General features: G+C 45.7%; 1 protein-coding gene across 4 annotated transcripts in view; it reads right to left on the reverse strand.

Annotated features, from left to right (window-relative positions):
* The window catches only part of CMKLR2 (chemerin chemokine-like receptor 2), a 32,712-nt gene extending 14,746 nt beyond the window's left edge, over positions 1–17,966 (reverse strand). The window contains exons 1-4 of one of the 4 annotated variants that reach the window (XM_081849021.1): positions 17,250–17,448; positions 15,145–15,251; positions 9,891–10,021; positions 7,146–7,244 (exon numbers count right to left, since the gene is read on the reverse strand). The gene's annotated coding sequence lies outside the window, so the exon portion shown is untranslated. Of the gene's footprint in view, positions 1–7,145; positions 7,245–9,890; positions 10,022–15,144; positions 15,252–17,249; positions 17,449–17,469 lie in introns of those variants that run through there. The other 3 variants (XM_081849022.1, XM_081849024.1, XM_081849023.1) reach the window with 3 other exon arrangements.
* Between the last annotated feature and the right edge of the window lie 1,226 nt (positions 17,967–19,192).

Consider the following 19,192-nt stretch of genomic DNA (forward strand, 5'->3'; position numbering starts at 1 on the left):
GCTCCACTCACTTTTTCTTCCCTCCCAGAGCGGTCCTGCCCTCTGCCTGGCCCTCAGACCCTACATGCATTTTTCTGGAAACTTCCAGAACACATGTCCTTGCTCATGGAGATGTCTGCATGGATTTTCAGTGCCATTATGACCTCTGTATGTAGTCCTGTACAGGAACTGGTCCTGCGGCAGGTAAAAGGATAGGCGAGGAAACCTGCTGTATGAGAAGTCAAGGTTAAGACTAACTACAAAGCGCAGTGAGCTCTAGGTGAGGCTGGCCGTAAGGACAGTTCCGAAACTATGATTGTTCCTGTTAAGTTGTGGGCGAACATATCAGACGACACAGCAATTCTTCAAACAGCTCTTCTTTATTCTGAGGCCAGAACTGAACTGAGCTGAAGGGCTCAGTCAGCCTGCTTATATAGAGCTCCAGTAACTTGTTACTGTAACAACTTTCTAAAACTATCCAATCACTGAACGTCACTTTCGATCCTTCATTTGTATACAAACTATCCAATCACTGAACGTCACTTTCGATCCTTCATTTGCATAACTATCTACAGTATCCCCCTGCTGGCCCAGGGTGAGAACTTCAGTACATAACAGTTTCAGCTGCCAGGGATTTGGCACAAGCTTGGAGATCGGACTATATTGCTCTGATCCTTAATAACAGAGCTAGCTAACCATTTTTTTCTGGGCTGAACTGGGGTGCTGACTTTGCAAGAGCAAAGCCCCAAACCAGAATATGATTGGAATGGCCTTTTTTGGCTTGTGAAATCTGTTCCGCTCTGGATGCTCTCCTCCACCGCAGGGGGCCCCAAACTTTTTTCAAAGAGGGCCAGATTTGATGAAGTGAACATGTGTGAGGGCTGACCAAAGTTGTTGAGCTACAGGGGCTGGATTAAACCAACCACCGGGCCAGATTGGGCCCCCAAAATGGACTTTGCACATGCCTTCTCCACTGTCAGTGTTACAGGTTAGCCTCTTTTGACGTTGCTTTCTTATTTTTATGGATCTTCTATTATTTTTTTGCTATTCGTTGTGAACTGCCTTGAGTGAAAAAAGGTGGGGTTTCAAATGGTTGCAATAAATGGTGGGAGGGTGTGCAATAATTTTGCTCGCTCCCTTCCCCAAGTGCACAATTTGCTGAGAAACCTTTTCAGCCATTCCTTCTCAAATCCCTCCTTTCCCCCCCCAATGCAGTTTTTCTGTGCACACTCTATAAGCATAGCACATTTCAGTTTCAAATATTCTGATTATTTCTACTGGTAGTTAAGTATTTTTATTTATTGACTTGATTTGGGGTGGGCCAGCTGCCACCCCACCCCCCCATCTCCCTGCAGTCCCCAGTAGCTGGCATTCAGGGACTTATTGCCTCCAACCGTGGAGGTAGAATCTAGGTCTCCCAGGGTTAATAGCTGCAGATGTGAGGATGTTCTGCACAAACCTCGGCCGTGTACACACCATATACCGTATTTTCCGCTCTGTAAGACGCACCAGACCACAAGACGCACCTAGTTTTTGGAGGAGGAAAACAAGAAAAAAAATATTCTGAATCTCAGAATCAGAACAACAAGAGGGATCGCTGCACAGCGAAAGCAGCGATCCCTCTTGCTGTTCTGGCTTCTGGGATAGCTGAGCAGCCTGCATTCACTCCATAAGATGCACACACATTTCCCCTTACTTTTTAGGAGGGAAAAAAGTGAGTCTTATAGAGCAAAAAATACGGTATTTAAAGTACCCCATGCACTGACCCTTCACACTGATGTTGGTCACATTCACGCCATATATTTAAAACACCTGGCTTCCACCCAATAATTCTGGGAGCTGTAGTTCACCCTTCACAGAGCTTCTGTTCCCAGCACCCTTAAAGTACAGTTTCCGGGATTGTTTTGACAGAACCCGTGTGCTTCAAATGTCCAGGGTGTGTGCAGACCCATCTGCAGTCCAGAGAAGCTGTGCAAGGGATCCTATTTGCTTGCCCGAGTGAGCTTCCCAGTGGATCGGGCCCACAGTGGAGCACGTGCGTCATGTGGGGTAAGGCGTGCCAGTTGGGTGTCTTGATTTAAGTGACAGAGGGAAGGAAAGAGGTTATCCAAGCCAATATTATGCCATTGATGATGGCACCAAAAAATGTCCTGGCAGTGGGAGAGGCCGGGAGTTGGAAAAAAGTTCTTGGCTGGCAGCCAGAGGTTGGGTGGGGAAGCCAGGGTGAGTTCAGGGACAGCAGAATGGTCTCTGTGGGAAGGGAAATATTCAGAATATTGAAGCCAAGGGCTTTTGGTTCTTCGACACGAGCACAATTCCCTTGCAAATCCTTTTACTTTAGGCTACAAAAACTGAAGCTCTGGTGAAAGCAGGCATGTCCAAAGTCCATTTCGGAGGCCTAATCCGGCCTGCCAGATGGCCCCTGTGGCAGTTTATTTCCTGGGGTAAAATCTGGAAAAAAGCTCAACAACTTCAATCCAATAAAAAGCTCAACTTTGGCCGGCCCTTTAGTCGGCCCTCACGCATGTTCACTTCATCAAATCTGGCCCTCTTTGAAAAAAGTTTGGACCCCCTCTGAAAGGGGTGCTTTCTAGGGAATTTTTGTTTAATTTTTTTTATTGATAGAACAAGAAAAAAGAAAAAAACACAAATACCAAATTACACACAGGCAGTGGCGTAGCGTGGGTTGTCAGCACCCGGGGCAAGGCAAGTAATTTGCGCCCCCTAACCTGTGGATTTTAGCACTCGAGTCTCTTCCACTAGATTAGCACGCGCCCCCAGATGTTGCGCCCGGTGCGGCCGGCCCCCCCTGCACCCCCCACGCTACGCCACTGCACACAGGAATAACTATAGACACATAATTTTCTTAGCAAACAATATGACATATATTGGTCTGAACACTAAATACCCAACCTCCCGTCTATTCCATATTTCGATTTCATGATACTTATTGCCAATACACACTTTTATTATAATTAAACTTATTCTTAATATATCTAAACAAAATTAAAAAATTCCTTCCAGTAGCACCTTAAAGACCAACTGAGTTAGTTCTAGGTATGAGCTTTCGTGTGCATGCACACTTCTTCAGATACACTGAAACAGAAGTCACCGGACCTTTCTATATAGTGAGAAGGTGGGGAGGGGTATTACTCAGAAGGGTGGTGGGAATGGGTGATTGGCAGATAGCTGCGATGAGCCTGTTGACGACTCTTAACGACTGCAATAGGTCTAACAGGAAAAAGCAAGGGGTGAGAAGGTGAAAAATGGCTTTGTCATGTATAATGAGATAAGAATCCAATGTCTTTGTTCAAACCAGGTCTCTCCATAGTTTTAAGTTTGGTGATAAGTTGCAATTCAGCAGCTTCTCTTTCCAGTCTATTTCTGAAATTCCTTTGTAATAGAACAGCTAGCTGGGGAAAACATAGCTTTACCCAACGCTAAAATTGAAGACAAGGCAGCTGTGGCTTCTGTTTCCTGTTTCCTCGGCTACCTGACCTGCAGTACTTGGATTCTTGTTTGTTATGACAGGCAAACGAGGACAATAGGTAAAAGGAAGATGGGGAGGGAGAGGAGAAATGCTGTGTTGCCTTGCTTCCTGATTCACAGCACATCCAGGCTTCCCCTATATTAAAGCGGATTTGGAGGTCTTGGACAAGAAAGCTTACCCCAAAAGATCAGAGCTTTTGCAATAATGGGGCAGGGAATATTCAGTGGAAATAGGATTTGCTCTGATGCAGCGTCATCTAACCTCCCTCAACTTTTTCAGAAGGACTGCTTATTAAACGTCCAACATTATCTCCTTTCCCTGCTGAGAAATCAGGATGAATGCTCAGTAAACCATCAGAAGTCGCTTCTGATACAGTGGTACCTTGGTTCTCAAACTTAATCCGTTCCGGAAGTCTGTTCCAAAACCAAAGCATTCCAAAACCAAGGCGCGCCTTACCATGGAAAGTAATGTAAAATGGATAAATCGGTTCCAGACTTTTAAAAACAACCCCTAAAACAGCAATTTAACATGAATTTTACTATCTAACGAGACCAGTGATCCATAACATGAAAGCAATAAACAATGTACTGCAGTCACACAATCAATCAATCAGTAGCTGAAATGGGTTCCACACAGTCACAAAAACAAAACAAAAACAGCCGCAAAAAAAACACCGCATAACACCATATTTTTCGCTCCATAAGACGCACCAGACCACAAGACACACCTAGTTTTTGGAGGAGGAAAACAAGAAAAAAAAAAATATTCTGCATCTCAGAAGCCAGAACAGCAAGAGGGATCGCTGCGCAGTGAAAGCAGCAATCCCTCTTGCTGTTCTGGCTTCTGGGATAGCTGCGCAGCCTGCATTTGCTCCATAAGACGCACACATATTTCCCCTTACTTTTTAGGAGGGAAAAGGTGAGTCTTATAGAGCAAAAAATACAGTAAATAGCAAAGACAGACAGACCTCAGCGTAACACTCAAAACGGAAGTGTGGCACTCCAATTGGAAGCATGACACTCAAACCGGAGCACGTTCAGTTTCTGGAAAAAGTTTGCAAACTGGAAGACTTACATCCCGGTTTGCAGTGTTTGGGTTCCATGTTGTTTGAGTCCCAAGGCTTTTGAGAACCAAGGGACCACCGTATAAAGGTGGAGATATCTGGCACCCTTGATATTTTCTCATAGGAGCAACCTAGGATTTATTTATTTATTTTACTATTTTTAGCTGAGGAGGATGAGAATGTGGCAGAACGGACTGCACCACTTCAGTCTACAGGTGAATTTCCCCTTTTGTCCAATGAAAACAAAGAAGAAGAAATCTCTTTGCAGGAGAAAACTAGCACATCAGCTCTGTGCCACCTGTGCTAGCATTCTACCCGCAGGGAACTTTTAACGTAGGGAAGCCTTTAAACAGGTGAACCTCTAGGTACAGTCTAAAATGACATGGTTCATGCAAATCCCTGATCTGCAGAGAATATTGGGGTGTGCATTGACAAAAGGCATCCCCGGCACAAGATGTTGGACATAACATAATGATGGCTGACTGGGAACAGTTATGGACCACAGGTATGAAATTTACGGCATGAAATGCCTTAAGAGAGAATTTAATGAAAATGATCTACAGGTGGTACATGACACCAGTCAAGCTTGCAAAAATCTATCATTTGCCTGACAATAAATGTTGGAAATGTAAAGAGACTGAAGGTACATTCTTTCACCTTTGGTGGATGTGCCCAAGGATTAAGGCTTTCTGGGAGATGATCTATAATGAAATGAAAAAGGTATTTAAATATACCTTTCTGAAGAAACCAGAGGCCTTTCTCCTGGGCATGGTCGGCCAATTGGTGCCAAAGAAGGATAGAACTTTCTTTATGTATGCTACAACAGCAGCAAGAATACTTATTGCAAAGTACTGGAAGACACAAGATCTACCCACCCGGGAAGAATGGCAGATGAAGGTGATGGACTACATGGAACTGGCGGAAATGACTGGCAGAATCCGAGACCAGGGAGAAGAGTCGGTGGAAGATTGGAAGAAATTTAAAGTTTACTTACAGAAACATTGTAAAATTAAAGAATGTTAGAAGGATGCTGGAATGAAGTTATGTGGTTTTAGCAGAAATGTTATAAAGGACTAAGTAAAAATGGATTGTTAATTGGTGAAAGAAGAGAATGTAAAATTACAGTATATTAAGATAAATTATTAGGATAAAAACAAAGATGCAAAGGATTTGCTGAAATATCTAACTGAACTAAAATACAAAAAAGGGAGGTGTGAGGAGGTCAAGGAAACAAGCAAATGAAAGATAAGTTATGGGAAGGCTTGATTTGTTTTTTAATTGTTTGTATTTTTCTGTGGTTTTTTTGGTTTTTACTTATTGTGATGTATTGTCTCTTTTTTTGCTTAATTTGGTGTCTTTTTTTTCGTTTTGTAACCTTTAAAACTTGAATAAATGTTTTTTTAAAAAAAAAAAAAGACAAAAGGCATCCCCACCTGAGGCCTTGACTGGTGGGGTGCAGTCTGCCACCTCAGAATTCCACCTCATTCTCTAGCATGTGCAGCCTAGGACCCTAATACTTACGGGACCGCCTCTCCTGGTATGCCCCGCAGAGGACCCTAAGGTCCATGAATAATAATGGCTTAAAGGTCCCAGGCCCTAAGGAAGCCAGACTATCCTCCCACCAGGGCCAGGGCCTTCTCAGTGATGGCTCCAACCTGGTAGAATGCTGTGTCCCACGAGACCAGGGCCCTGCAGGACTTGATCTCCTTCCGCAGGGCCTGTAAGACAGAGCTATTCTGCCTGGCATTTAATCTGAATTAGCCTGATCCTCTATACCCTTTTCCCGTTCCTTTTCTATGAAGAAACCCTTTCTGGGACACCACATTTAAATTCTTCCCTGGTCTCCTTGCTGGCCCTAGTAGGACCAACTTGTCTGCTGACTGGGGTGGGTTTTTGCCTTCCCCCTGCCCCAAATGACCCCTGAATTTTTGAATTTTATTGCTATTGATGCTGCATTTTATATTGTATTTTATGCGGTTTTTAAGTCATATTTTAATCAATCTTTTATATTTGCTGTTAGCCGCCCTGAGCCAGGAAGGTAAAAGGTAAAGGGACCCCTGACCATTAGGTCCAGTCATGGCCGACTCTGGGGTTGCGGTGCTCATCTCGCTTTACTGGCCGAGGGAGCCAGCGTACATCTTCCGGGTCATGTGGCCAGCATGACTAAGCCGCTTCTGGCGAACCAGAGCAGCACACGGAAACGCCATTTACCTTCCTGCCGGAGTGGTACCTATTTATCTACTTGCACTTTGACGTGCTTTCGAACTGCTAGGTTGGCAGGAGCAGCAGGGACCGAGCAACGGGAGTTCACCCCGTCACGGGGATTTGAACCGCTAACCTTCTGATCGGCAAGTCCTAGGCTCTGTGGTTTAACCCACAGCGCCACCCACGTCCCTTCTGAGCTGGGAAGGGCAGGGTATAAATAAAAATTTTATTATTATTAAAATTATTATAGCATGTGTTGACTGGACCTTACAAAGCACTCTTGCCTGAAAGAGAAGAATGTGTGAGCATGAGAACAGAAGACAAAGCAATAGGGTGAAAAGGAGCAGGAAGAAGGGGGACGAGAGAGCACACTTAGAGCTGTTTAATTGTGTTGAGCCAGAGCCTTACCTTACACCTGGAGGTCACCCCCGAGTCCAAAAGGAAATGCAAATTTTGAATTCGGCTCAGCAGGAGCGCTTTCCTGCCACTTTCTTCTTTCAGATGATACTGGAGACAGAAGGGAGAGAGGGCAAATAACCCCGTGTTAATCTGCGGCTGGAAACACTTGCTTAGCAATTTGCAAAGCTGTGCAAGGAAATCCAAGCCCCTAGGATGAGTGTGGGCCAGCGCTGGTGTGGAAGAGGAAACCTCGAGGCAGGCAGACTATTCGACGTTGCATCCTTTTACATAATTAGGGCTGGGAGGTAGAGGTCTCCCAAGAGGTATGGGAAGGAACTGGAGAAGTTTGTCCCCTCCCACCCCACCGTCCAGCAATATAGAAGCCTAACAAAACGTGACATTCAGTAAGGTTCAATGGCTGCACCCCCTTTTGCTGTCCAAAGGTAATAATCACTAAGGCTTGCTTCTGTCAACAGATGTGTCCTTCATGTTGCAGATGTGAGCAACCGTCTGAACACCAAAAGCCAGGGAGAAAGGATCAAGCATAGCTTTCTGTTAATAAACCACATTTCTACATGCAGTGGAATAACATTTCATCGTAAGAGCCTCTACAGTGGTACCTCGGGTTAAGTACTTAATTCATTCCGGAGGTCCGTTCTTAACCTGAAACTGTTCTTAACCTGAAGCACCACTGTAGCTAATGGGGCCTCCTGCTGCCGCCACGCCGCCGGAGCACGATTTAGAGATGCATTTTAAATAAAAGCACACATTCTACTCATGTAAAAACATGCTGATTCCAAGACCGTCCATGGGCTGGATTTAGAAGGCGATTGGGCCGGATCCAGCCCCGGGCTTTAGTTTGCCTACCCATGCCCTAGATCATCTTCCATTTGTGAGGGCTATTATGCCCAGCCCTGCTACCAAAGTAACTGCTTTAGCCCAACATGATCACTCCTTTTTTTTTTTTTTTTTTTTTTTTTGCACAATAATAATCATTTTATTTATATGCTGCCCATCTGACTGGATTTCCCCAACCACTCCGGACAGCTTCCAACAAAATACTAAAACACAAAAAACCCCTCAAACATTAAAAACCATTGTCATTTACCAACCGAAGAAAGAGGATCAGCGATTAAAGCCAAAAATAAAAATATTGTTGCCCGCTTGGAAAAACAAAACAGGCTTCATCCACGGGCAAAAAATACAGTGGTGCCTCGCAAGACGAAAATAATCTGTTCCGCGAGTCTCTTCGTCTAGCGGTTTTTTCGTCTTGCGAAGCATCCCTATTAGCGGCTTAGCGGATTAGCGCTATTAGCGGCTTAGAAAAAGGGGGGGAGGGGAAAAACTCGCATGACTCGCAAGACGTTTTCGTCTTGCAAAGCAAGCCCATAGGGAAATTCGTCTTGCGAAGCACCTCGAAAAACGGAAAACCCTTTCGTCTAGCGGGTTTTTTGTCTTGCGAGGCATTCGTCTTGAGCTGTACTTTCTTGGAGGCAGCATCGCAGAGGCTGGCTGGCTCTGCCTGCCGGCTGTGCTCATTAACTTTGTGGGTGCCCCCGTCCCCACAATTACTGTATTTTTTGCTCTATAAGACTCAATTTTTCCCTCCTAAAAAGTAAGGGGAAATGTGTGTGCGTCTTATGGAGCGAATGCAGGCTGCGCAGCTATCCCAGAAGCCAGAACAGCAAGAGGGATCGCTGCTTTCACTGCGCAGCAATCCCTCTTGCTGTTCTGGCTTCTGAGATTCAGAATATTTTTTTTCTTGTTTTCCTCCTCCAAAAACTAGGTGCGTCTTGTGGTCTGGTGCGTCTTATAGAGCAAAAAATACGGTATATTATTCTGGGTGCCCAAGCATCCATGGCCCCCTGAAGTTGGCTCCTATGTCGCTAAATAAATTAATCGGGATAAATGCTCTATGAACAGATAGCCTGAAAGCAAACCAGGCTACAGAAAGACATCTTTAGGTCTTCTCTGGAATTATACTTTGGCTACTGCCTGCTTAAAGGTAAAGATAAAGGGACCCCTGACCATTAGGTCCAGTCGCGAAAGACTCTGGGGTTGCGGCGCTCATCTTGCTTTATTGGCTGAGGGAGCCAGCGTACAAGACTCTTGTGCCTTCCGATCGGCAAGCCCTAGGCTCTGTCGTTTAACCCACAGCGCCACCCGCGTCCCACTGCCCGCTTAAAGGCACTGAAATAGACTTGAGGAAACCCATTAGGCTTTCAGTCCTGTTATCAAGTAGCATCTTTCAATGAACGATATAAAGCAGGGGTGTCCAAACTTTTTTCAAAGATGAAGTGAACATGCGTGAGGGCCGACCAAAGTTGTTGAGCTTTTTTTAGGATTTTACCCCAAAGTTGTTCAGCTTTTTTTACAATTTAGCAATCCCAGGAATTTGAGGCATTAGGCCCCCAAAACAGACTTTGGACATGCCTGAGGTTTTGCTCCTGGAGGAAATAGTGCTTAGCTTAGGCACTCTTCTAACTCTCACTAGCCATTAAGGACCCACAGAGGCACGCCGTCATAGCTGGTAGGATCGCAGTTAGAGAACCACAGGAATATTTTCAGGACTACCCAGTACTGCCTCTGTTGGTGTCTGTGCGATTTCCGTATGGCAAGCTCACACTCATTTGTCCTGCCCTGTGTTTGAAGGGTCTATGCACAGAAACAATCTCAGTTCTAAAAGGCAGCCCGGATGCTCTCTCCTGGGTTTCAGCTAAGGCATGCAGCGTCAGCAAAGTAGTGCAAACATACCTGCTTGCAGCGCTGAGGTCACGGCAGGGCAAATTTTTATAGGTCTTCGGCAGGTCCTGAAGCAGCTGCTTGAACAGCAAAGAAACAGCTGTTTCTAAGATTGGTCTTTCTGGAGGAAACTCTTCTTTCTACTGTGGCATAGGAGGCATGTGGGTGGGGTTAGGGTGGGTGTTGGAATGCTATAGAACACCATCAATTATGGACAGGCCAAAATAGCTCTCAAGAGACTTGTTCAGATGGTGTAAATTATTATAGCATCACAGCTGTTCCTAAACCTGCGCCCAGAGCCAGGCTGCATTTGGACGGCTTGCTGTCTCATTCGGGGGTTGTCAACCTGGCACTGTGGGTGTCACCTGTGAAGGCCTTTGCAGGTGTCCCGGGGTCTAAACTTTCATTTAAAATAAAATGTGAGGCTCTTGGCCGCCTAGGAAGAAAGTTACAAAGCAAACTGTGCAGGCACCCTTCGAACCAGTCTAAGAGAAATGAGCCAGGCTGGCTGTTCACTCCTGTTGGGGTGTTTAGCCAATGAGTGAAATAAGAGTTATGATTGACAAGTGAGTTGTTTGGACAGAATACAGTAGGGATCCCAGGGGTCCCAAAGCTCTTCTCTTACCCCCCGACCTTAAGTCCACTTTTCCTGCTAGCCTCCATAGTTTGCCCTTCTGTTTCTTCCTAGCAACTGGGCTCCATCTATCCTATGGTAGATTCATCCCTAGAAGTTACAGTGGTACCTCAGGTTACATATGCTTCAGGTTACATATGCTTCAGGTTACAGACTCTGCTAACCCAGAAATAGTGCTTCAGGTTAAGAACTTTGCTTCAGGATGAGAACAGAAATCGTGCTCCGATTGTGCGGCAGCAGCAGGAGGCCCCATTAGCTAAAGTGGTGCTTCAGGTTAAGAACAGTTTCAGGTTAAGAACGGACCTCCAAAACGAATTAAGTACTTAACCCGAGGTACCACTGTATTTTCTGCAAATACTACTACTGTACAGTAGTTGCAGGTTGATGTTTAAGAAACCCCTCTCCAGACGGGGAAAGGGGAACATTTGCAAAAAGTCTTAGTTATATCCCGTGTTGTGCAGGAGCTGATGCCCAAGCACTCATCAAGTACAGTCGTGCCCCGCAAGACGAACGCCTCGCAAGACGGAAAACCCGCTAGACGAAAGGGTTCTCCATTTTGGAGCCGCTTCGCAAAACGAATTTCCCTATGGGCTTGCTTCGCAAGACGAAAATGTCTTGCGAGTTCCTGTGGGGTTTTTTCCCCTCCCCCCCCTTTTCCTAAGCCCTAAGCCACTTATCAGCTGATCCACTGATAAGCCGCTTACCAGCTGATCCGCTAAAAGCCGCTAAACCGCTAATAGCGCTAATCCGCTAAGCTGTCAATGGGCTTGCTTCGCAAGACGAGAAAACCGCTAGACGAAGAGCCTCACGGAACGGATTAATTTTGTCTTGCGAGGCACCACTGTACTCACTGTATAGCATAGCTGTCAACATTTTGCTTTTTTAAAGGGAAATTCCCTTATTCTGAATAGGATTCCTCGCAAGAAAAGGGAAAAGTTGACAGCTATGCTGTACAGATAACTTATACTTATGTATTTCAGAAGTAAGTCTCTTTGTGCTTAATGGGGCTCACTCCCAGGTAAGCAGGCACTTTGGTTTAGGAGTGGCATTGGGGAAAACAAGAATCTTGTGCCTTTAAGAGATTTATCTTTGCAATCGGGACCAGCAAGACACCGCTGCCTTCCTATTTATTTATTTATTTATTTATTCATTGTATTTATATCTCACCTTTTGCTCCAAGGAGCTCAAGGTGGCCTACATGGGTCTCCCTCTCTTCACAACATCCGTGTCAGGTAAGTTAAGCTGAGTGGCAATGACTGGTCCATTGGTCATCCAGCAAGGTTTGTGGCTGAGTGAAGATTTGAACCCTGGTCTCCCAGGTCCTAGCCCAGCACTCTAACCACTATACCACACTGGGGACTCAGCTCTACAGCTGCAAATAAAATGTTTTAGGTGTGTTGTAAAGTGCAATAAACAAATGTGACACTAGATGGCGACAGTGAGCTATGGCAATTTCAGTGTATTTTTCAAAACTTTTTTTTTTAAAAAAGCATTTTCACAGCATTCTTTTATATGTGTGAAGATTCCACCTGGGTCTCTTGGCAAGTGTGAGGTTGTCCAGGGGCAGAAAGTGGAAAATCAGCAATGACTATATTTTTCCTGTGTTATGTCATGCCACCCCCACCCCTGGGCAGTATTTTTGTGGCTGGTGCCCTCAGCGCTCACTCACAATTTGAAATGTGCCCCCCAGAACATCCTCTCCTTGGAAAGTTACCAGGCACTCGCCCTTGTGACATTTCAGTACCAGGCTAAGATAAGACCTGTGATTTTGCCCTGGGTTCTTCTGGGATGCAAGCCCACTCCTAGGTTTTGTGCTGTAATTTTAAAATTATAATTTTCACCTGCTCTTATTCATTTCACTGGGAGTATTGTTGTTGTTTTACATACTGTAACCCACTCTGAGATTTTGAATGCAGGGCAGGCTAAAAATATTCTGGAACAAATAAATGAATAGTTTGAGGAAAGAACAATTGGACTCTTTTTTTGCCTGAAGCCGCAGGACGAAGCAATCTTGGTAGCACTAAGAAGGTCTGGTCAGATCTGAGGAACCCTGTCCACAAACACCTTGAGTTTCATGGAAGAATAGCAGGAGGCTCATTGATATATACCGTATTTTTCGCTGTATAAGACACACTTTTCCCCTCCTAAACAGTAAGGGGAAATGTGTGTGCGTCTTATGGAGCGAATGCAGGCTGGGTGGCTATCCTAGAAGCCAGAACAGCGAGAGGGATCACTGCGCAGCGCTCCCTCTTGCTGTTCTAGATTCTGGCTTAACCCCTTTGTCCCTTCCCCCACCTCCTGGAAAAGCCCCCAAGAGCCGCGCTCCCTTTAAAGAGCCACGTGGAGCGTGTGTGCGACTCTTGGGGGCTTTTCCCCGAGGAAAGAGAAGGGCAGCCCATCAGTGACAGGCTGCCCTTCTCCCCCCTTGGGGAAAAGCCCCCAAGAGCCGCATACATGCTTCACGCGGCTCGTGAAAGGGAGTGCTGAGCAGAGCCTGGGATGCATAGAGGCTCTGCTCAGCGTTCCCTTTATTTTATTTTTTCTTGCATTCCCCCTCTAAGAACTAGGTGCGTCTTATGGTGCAAAAAATATGGTAAATAAAACTGCACATTTGCTAGAAGATTATCGCCTGCAGGAATCCTCTGAGGCAAAACAAAGCAGAAGCCTTCTCACACAAAATGCCAGGGCAGCAACCACAATGCAAAGATCTGCAGGAGTCCCAAGACAAAATGCTGCAACATGGAGGGCTTCTCATTCTGGATTCCAGCCACTCCTTTTCCATTACCCCATTTTCTCCCCTTCAGTCAACGGTTGGTTGGGATTCCCTGGCCACTGAGCATGCTCACTCCTTTGCTGTTTTGCCCCCACCCCCCACCGCAAAAAAAAGAGATATTTTTGCAGACTTCCAAGTCTCCCCAAGCCTACCTGATACTTCCCTCTCCTTCATGGGTGGTGCCATTTTGCTTATATGTGGAGCAAAACTCACAGCCTGAACTTTGGAAACAAAGGAGATTATAGCACCCAGTAGTCAAAGCTCTTATCTGGCATTTCGCTCCATGAAAGCATCCTGCAGAACTAGCTGAGATCAGTATTTTCCCCATGCTCAGGTCTGCTTCCGGTGTAGCTTGAGAGTCTGCATGTTCTTACAACAGAATGGCTCAGCAAACAGCATCCACCCTAAAGAACAACAACAGTAATCCTACCTGATCTCTCCATGAGCCATTTGTAGCACAAAAATGTGGTTTATGCACACTCTGGAACCATTCATACCCGTCCTCAGCATGCTGCTTTCAGTCTAGGTCTTGCTGTCCACAAGGACCTGTGTGGTTACTTGACACACCTCCTATCTGCACTGTTTTGCCCCTGCACACGCCCCGGGTAACATGAAGAAAGAAGTCGTGGTTGTGATTTGCGAGCTTGGTGTGCGCCTACCTATGAGGTTATTGGCAGGTGTGGCTACACCCCATACGTTGCTGGGACCGCCTATAAGCATTTTCCATTGGACAGACTGCAGAGTAATGCAGAGTCAATCTGCAACGAACTTTTACGATCAGAATGAAGTCAGGTTCTCAAGTCAGTAAGTGCTTTTCTGGGGCAAAAATGATGCAAGAGAAGAAAAAGAAGAGTTTGGATTTGATACCCCACTTTATCACTACCCGAAGGAGTCTCAAATTGGCTAACAATCTCCTTTCCCTTCCTCCCCGACAACAAACACTCTGTGAGGTGAGTGGGGCTGAGAGACTTCAGAGAAGTGTGACTGGCCCAAGGTCACCCAGCAGCTGCATGTGGAGGAGCGGGGAATCGAACCCGGTTCACCAGATTACGAGTCTACCGCTCTTAACCACTACACCACTGTGTAGAATAAAATAATCACACAGTTTCCATTGATTCCAGAATAAAATGTCATGTGTACATGCTATACCTTTAAAGTTTATGGGCAAAGTACAGTGCCCATAACCATTTGAGGGAAGGAATAAGCTGTGAATACAGTGGTACCTCTGGTTACGTACTTAATTCTTTCTGGAGGTCTGTTCTTAACCTGAAACTGTTCTTAACCTGAAGCACCACTTTAGCTAATGGGGCCTCCCGCTGCCGCGCTGCGATTTCTGTTCTCATCCTGAAGCAAAGTTCTTAACCCGAAGTACTTTTTCTGGGTTAGCGGAGTTTGTAACCTGAAGCGTATGTAACCTGAGGTACCACCATAATGCTCAAAGGTATAGTGTGTACACATCCTTCGACTTTTAGACTCAAGGGTTTTGCCATGGCATCTGTGACCCTCCGATGCAAAAAAAGGGGGTCTTGGATGCCAAAAATACATTGTATTCCTGAACCACATTGAAGAGGTCTTTAAAAAAATACAAAACTACAATAGCAAGTAAATAGCAGGTGGCAAGGAAATGAAAAAGTATATTTCCATGCAAATGATAGACCCAGGACAGCTGGGTAGTGAGGTCTATTGAAAAGCAAATTACTTTGGAGGCGTCAGTTGTTAGGTTATTTTCCTCACAATATCCTGAAGTAAAATGAGAGAGAGAACACAGATGGGGAAACAGCCTTCCAAGGAGCTATATGACCTTGTAACTTCAAATAATGCGCCTTCAATTCATAGGAACACAGGAAGGTCAGACCTACCTTGAGATACCAAGAGATTGAATGAGAGATATTCTGCATACAGAACAGATGCTCTACCGCTGCGCTTAAGCCCTGCCTCTCCGTTTGCAACTGGCATAACTCCTGAGCTGAAGATTTTGAACAAAACAGCAAGGGCAATGAAAAAGTGACGCATTAATCTGAGGAATAATACATTCAAAATCCTAACCCAAGTTATATTTTACCAAACAGAACTCTGTTATCATCATTATCCTTATACAATAAGTACACAAAGTATTTTACAGTACAATATAAGCACACAAAAACCAAGTCCATGCCTTGGAAGAACTTAAATCTGCTAAAAGTGGAGGAAACAACAAAGAGGAGGGAGAAGGAATGGTGGAAGCGCAGTGACATACTTAAGCTGCAATCCTAGCTCCATTTAGGTAAAGGGATCCCTGACTATTAGGTCCAGTCGTGGACGACTCTGGGGTTGCAGCGCTCATCTCACTTTATTGGCCGAGGGAGCCAGTGTACAGCTTCCGGGTCATGTGGCCAGCATGACTAAGCCGCTTCTGTCGAACCAGAGCAGCGCATGGAAATGCCGTTTACCTTCCCGCCGGAGCGGTACCTATTTATCTACTTGCACTTTGACGTGCTTTCGAACTGCTAGGTTGGCAGGAGCAGGGACCGAGCAACGGGAGCTCACCCCGTCACGGGGATTCAAACCACCCACCTTCTGATCGGCAAGCCCTAGGCTAAGTGGTTTAGACCACAGCGCCACCCATGTCCAGCTCCATTTACCTTGGGCTTATTTACAGGTTGACATATAGAATAGCATTAGGAGGCTACATTTCAGTTGGGAGTGACTAAAGCATGGGTCGGCAAACTAAGGCCCAGGGGCCGGATCAGGCCCAATTGCCTTCAGAATCCGGCCTGCGGACTGTCTATGGATCGGCGTGGGAATTCTGTTCGTTCGGGCTGTGCCATTTTTTTCCGGCGCCATTCCATTTCCCCACACACACACTGCAGCGGCGTCTCCTCCCTCCTCTCGGCTTCTCCCCGCCCTGCCTAGAGGAGGAAGGGGGCTGGGCTGAGCTGGCTGAGAGCCATTTTAAGCAGCCCCTCTCCGGAGCCAGCCCTTTCGCGCTGCTCATCTTCCCACCACCGCTGCCCTGGTGCTCCTGTGGGCCAGAGAGCAGAGTGGATGAGCTCACTCTGCCTACCCACAAGAAGCAGTGGCAGCGGCGGCGGCAGCCCCTGGGAAGGTAAGCACAGCGGCTAGGGCTGGGACTGGGGGGTGGGAAGGAGGACTATTTGCCCCCTCACCTCTTCTTCCAGCTCCCCTCCTCCCGGTGCCGCTTCTCTTGCCCGCCACAAGATCTGAGGGACAGTGGACCGTGGCTAAAAAAAATTGCGGACCCCTGGACTAAAGCATAGCTCCTACCCAAGTTTACTCAGGGTTTAATGAGATTTCCTCCCAAGTAATTATTTAGAGGATTGTAGCCTTACTAACAGCAGTCACGAAATTAAAAGATGCCTGCTTCTTGGGGGGATAACAATGACAAACCTAGACAGCATCTTAAAAATCAGAGACATCACCTTGCCAACAAAGGTCCGTATAGTTAAAGCTATGGTTTTCCCAGTAGTGATGTATGGAAGTGAGAGCTGGACCATAAAGAAGGCTGATCACCGAAGAATTGATACTTTTGAAATATGGTGCTGGAGGAGACTCTTGAGAGTCCCGTGGTCTGCAAGAAGATCAAACCTCTCCATTCTTAAGGAAATCAGCCCTGAGTGCTCACTGGAAGGACAGATCCTGAAGCTGAGGCTCCAAGACTTTGGCCACCTCATGAGAAGAGAAGACTCCCTGGAAAAGACCCTGATGTTGGGAAAGATGGAGGGCACAAGGAGAAGGGGACGACAGAGGACGAGATGGTTGGACAGTGTTCTCGAAGCTACCAGCATGAGTTTGACCAAACTGCGGGAGGTAGTGGAAGACAGGAGTGCCTGGCGCGCTCTGGTCCATGGGGTCATGAAGAGGCGAACACGACTAAATGACTAAACAACAACAACAACAAAGCCTTACTAACACACTTTTGTTTGAGAGTCTGTTCCATCGAATAAGGAACCAAGCCAACACTTACCTGGGAGAACAGGTGACTTCTTGGTGTCTGTAGTTGAAAATTAATCTGACCTGCTGCTCTGACAACTCAGCATCGATCCAAAAGCTGTAAAATAAACACAGTACTAATGCACTTGCAGCTAAGAAATGATTAATTTCCTCTTTCTATCCTCACCAGGAAAACTGGTGCTAGTGCATTCTGAGTTTTGAAAGAAATGTATTTGCATTAGCAGCTGAAGTACCCATTAAATAGTTGATTCATGGATAAACGAGGTGACACCATCCTTGGCTCTGACTAATGGCAAGTAATCTAAAACAGCTGACAAAGGCAATTTGGGTCAGTAAGCTGTGGGTCCACTCCCAAAGTCTGATACCACTAATGCAATTCAATCTTTTCAAGCCTGATAAACTGACTAATCTATGAACAACTCTGAAGAAGATCCAAGTAAACAAATTGTCACTTTTGATCAACACACAAGCGTAAGTGAACTTTTTAGTTAATGTTAGGTTGAGATTTTGAAAGCCCTTAGGATACTGGCCTACGGATCTTGCCTTAAAATTAACCAGGTTGTTGACAGCCTAATCAGTTGCTGGGGGAAATAGTAAATCTGGATCTGGATCTGTAGTTAATAAAAGAATTGGCTGGCTCCCTAGCATGGGGTAAACACACTCTCCAGCAAGAGAGAACCCCTAGCAAAGTTCAAAGACACAAAATCATGCAACACAGTGAAGTGTGGGGAATATAGGCTGTTAGACCCTTTAACTACCCCATTCTAGTCCGCTTACAGTGCTTCCCATCTCACAACGAGCATACCACACCATTGGTAAGTTTAAATGCTTTACTTACAAATGCCAAAGGTCAGATTCATGTGTGATTCCATGCAGCAGCCAGAAGAACACAGGTAGAAAGCTTGGGATACAAAATATAGTGGAAAAACACACAGCTTGAGCTTGTAGCAAGCTAATTCAGGCACTTCCTACCTCAGTGAGTTCACATAGTTGAAAGAGAATGAACAAAGGAGGAAACTTAATTTTCTTCATTCCAGGTGAGGGGCATGACCTAGCTGAGCCTAGGACTACAATTCTGCGGTCATGACCTCTTCATGCATTAATTAGCCCTAAGCTTGCTAGTCATGTTTGAATACAACATGACACGCCAGTGAGCCCTAGTAGAAAGCACAGCTCACAGCAACATCTGGAGGGCAAATGGCTCCCCACGCCTGTCCCAGAGAAATTGAGGCTTTAGCAGGCATCTGACTTGAATTTCAATTGCTTTTATGTATGTATGTGCTGATGTTCTTTTATATTGTTATTAATGGCTTAGATTAGAATGTAAATGGCTTTGCGATGCCTCGTGGGAAGTAATTCATGTAATAATAATGATGATAATTGCACTCTAGCAACTGTTGGGAAGATGGTTGTTAAACCCACTTGCACTACCAGGAATTCAGCCAGTGGGACTCGCCTTTAAAGAGAACATTTAAGCCAGGGATCAGCAAACTTTTTCAGCAGGGGGCCAGTCCACTGTAACTCAGACCTTGTGGGGGGCAGACTAGATTTTTTTTTGGGGGGGGAAATGAACGAATTCCTATGCCCCACAAATAACCCAGAGATGCATTTTAAATAAAAGCACACATTCTACTCATGTAAAAACATGCTGATTCTCGGACCGTCTGCGGGCTGAATTTAGAAGGCGATTGGGGCCGGATCTGGCCCCTGGGCCTTAGTTTGCCTACCCATGATTTAAGCAGTACTGTATTCCACCTGCGTCTTCAGTTTACACCCCACATTGTTTAAGCAGCGTACACAGTTCAGAAGCTTAGAGTTTTGCTACAGAATAAAGTGGGGCCTGCTGCAACAAATTGTTGCAGGGTGGACTGCTCCTGTTCTGGATACTCCTTTCCCTTCCTTCCCAGTTTTCTGCTTCCCCTGTTCAGCAGTCAGTGGGCCACTGAAAATGCTCTG

Source organism: Podarcis erhardii (assembly GCF_964252035.2).
Source record: "Podarcis erhardii genome assembly, chromosome: 1".
NCBI classification, from domain to species: domain Eukaryota; kingdom Metazoa; phylum Chordata; class Lepidosauria; order Squamata; family Lacertidae; genus Podarcis; species Podarcis erhardii.